This window comes from Sinocyclocheilus anshuiensis, unplaced genomic scaffold, assembly GCF_001515605.1.
Source record: "Sinocyclocheilus anshuiensis isolate Anshui unplaced genomic scaffold, SAMN03320099.WGS_v1.1 scaffold1351, whole genome shotgun sequence".
Taxonomy (NCBI): Eukaryota; Metazoa; Chordata; class Actinopteri; order Cypriniformes; family Cyprinidae; genus Sinocyclocheilus; species Sinocyclocheilus anshuiensis.
In genome coordinates, this window is record NW_015537982.1 from 201,154 (window position 1) to 204,478 (window position 3,325).

Genomic DNA, 3,325 nt, shown 5'->3' on the forward strand with positions numbered 1-3,325 from the left:
ATGATTTTGAATAAACTATATATATATATATATATATATATATATATAATACTTCATTTTCCAGAATGCATTGCCTTTTGCCTGGATTTTTATAATTGCAAGCCAGTAAATTCTTCTTTCTGTCATTCACATTCATCTTCCTGTGGAATGTGGCCAATTCAATTCAAAATCACACTCATACTTCTGAATTTTGCACAACCTTGGCGAGTTTACAGTACCTTCTCTACTCCTGGTATGCTACTTGGATGCATTCGATGAAACGGCATGAGAATAATACTGTAAGCTCCTGGTATGAATCTCTCAATATACATTTGTCTCAGTTGGCAGAAAGTTGGGGTCATGTGGGCATTTATGTAACTCTACCTGACAGTGCCGATACAGTGATGTGTTGTTAAAGTGAGGCCTATACTATAATGTGGTGACAGGGCCAGTAGTGGATTTTACAACATCTCAGGCAAGAGCTTCCTGTAAAAATAAAGCTCTTAAGTAGCCAATTTATGGTCCCTTCGCAATCTGGAGTAATGCCTATTTCTCTTGTTACCGTGGCAGTGAGCCTCTGGCACATACTGCCTTGTGTTTGAATGGTAGAAACATACATGACTTCATTGTGCAGTGATACAGTGAGCTGCCCGTGGCAGAACAGCAACAGAACGAGAGCAGAGGAAGATCTCAATTCCGTCCTATGGCATGAATAATGCTGCTGAATGGAAGAGCCAGATGTTTATTTAATGGAGGACCTCGCAAAACCCACCAGAGTGCTTCTATTATTTTAAAGCCCTTAACTCAGGGCCCTTCAATACGGTTTAAACAGTTTAAACATTCATCAAACTGCAATCAGCATTCTGAAGAGGCAGATGAAACACTGACGGACGAAATTAGACACGTCTTTCATTAAAACACTGTGGATGTATTCTGTAAAACAAAGTGGATGTATGATGAACTGAAACGAATACAAAGCGAGAAATTGCCTTAGCTGAATTTCTTCCATTAAAGTCAAATCTGTCTTTTGCTCCACTTCGTTTTTCTCTCGCCCCCTACTACCTTTAGTCCTCTCTGTCTTTGTTTCCTCTAACTCTTTGTTTCCAAATCTCTCATTCCCCCTGTTTGATTTGCAGCTAGGGCTGTGATTGCTGTAAATTGGGACTATTTTGGGAAACAAAGCAGTTTAAATGACCTGACAAAATTAATTCTGGTGCCCCCATGTCATTCACTCCCTTTCGATTTCTTCAGCCAGCTTCTCGTTTATGTGGGACATTCAGATGGTGTTTTCATTGGCTGGGCATTCGGCCAGTGCCACAGGAGTTATGGACAGGTGTCACAAGCAACTCCTGTCTCTCCTGCCTTTCCTGTTTATCCCAAGGGGGCAGCTGGATTCTGCAGACTAGACACTGAACAGAGGTTAACTGCAGTGACCTTAGAGAGCACAACAACCTGCATCTTACAGAGTTGGACCTCAGGGACCTGTGGGAGTTTTCTATGCGTCTGGTATTGAAGTTGTCGGGCCGCGGGACTGGAGTGATTCACACTATTAGATGGTACTGATCACAATATGCTTAAGGCACAATTGTAAACACATTAAACTCGTTTTCAACTTTAGTCAGTCAGTAACTGGTCTGTGTGTGATAGTTTAACACCACCAGGTAATCATGCTGTTTGTTTATTTCTTGTCTCTGAGAATCATTAGCACAAATTTCTCTCTCTCTCTCACACACTCACACTCACACTCACACTCACACTCTCACACACACTCTCTAGCTGCTGAAAATACTAGTGCTCTAATAATTTTGGCCATATATATTAATATATAATATATATATATATAGTATATGACAGTATACAAGTGTACAATATGTAACAGATTACAGCTTTTTTAAAACATCTTTAGTTAGCTTAACACCACTCCCCACACATACAAGAAAGAAAACAGATGTGAGAGAGCAAAAAATGGAATGAACATGTTAATCACATAAAGGAGGAGTAATCACATAAAACAGCCCTGACACACATCACATCCTGATAAGGCAGTTGTATGATTGTGTGTTGCATAAGTCCAAATCAACCCCAGTCTTACACATGCTTCCTGTGTGGAGGTGATGTCGCGAGTGTGGAGAGATTGTGAGTTTTATTGCGAGATTGGCAATAAAAAAACGTGGATGTGGCAGTGCATGTTTTGTTCTCCTGACAGGCAGAGCACTGTTTGCACGGCCAGGGGTGAGTCAGATGCACGGCCCGACAGAGAGAGAATCCCACCATTTTTTGATAATGATGTGCCATGCTTCCTCAGCTGTCTGCGCCTGCTCTCTAAAGGTTTTTTTTTTTTTATGACAGATAAGCTCAGAGAACTAAAAGGATATTTAAAGCTGTCAGAACCTGACAACCATTACCCACTCATTTACATGTCTCTAAGCATGCTCCATCAGGACGACTCACAACTCTGAAGCACCTATTTCAGGCTTTAATGAACTACACCTTTCCCTCCCTTTTCTCTTATTTTCTACTTTCTCAGTGCTTGGTAACAAGAGATCATGTCTACGAGGGATGAGCAAAATACACAATTTATGAAGTGAAATGGTGCCAATTCAGGGGGAATTTAAATTGCATAGGCCACACATATGTATACACACAAACACACACACACACACACACACACACACAATAAATGTTAGAAATTTTGTACTTTTTTAATAATATGAATATGGTTAATTCATACTGAAAAATGAACTTCTCTTGTTTTCTGATTAGGTACTGAGTGTGAGCAAAAGAGTTGGAGTGAAATATAGCTTTTAAGAAAGAAATAATTTACGTTACCTTTAATCTTTTAAAGTCCAATACTGTGTTCTACAATAATATTTACTTCTCACTTTGATAAAATATTCACTGCTAAAATCTGTAGTAAAAGACCATAGTGTCTAATGAGGCAAACCTCCATAATGCAGCATGCACTGACACACATCTTTTTGGCTGCGGTTGAGGGCATTAAGATAAGAGTAAAGGCCTGTTCACACCAAGGATACTAACGGTAACTATAAAGTTTTAAAAATCATTCTAATTATATGAAAATAAAAAGGTCCAAACCACAACTATAGCAATAATAACACAGAGGAACAATATCAATGAATCACGCACAGAATGATTTTGTCACAGCTGATAAACAATAATCACTGACAGCCAATCAGAATCCACTTGACACTTAAGAACTTAAAGCAACTGTTGTTGTTGTTTTTTTTCCTTGAAATCAGTTTTAAAATCATTCTGATGGTACACTGACTTTTAATAAGTCAACTGGCTTCTGTTTCTATCCCATGCCCCCCCCCCCCCCAAAAGT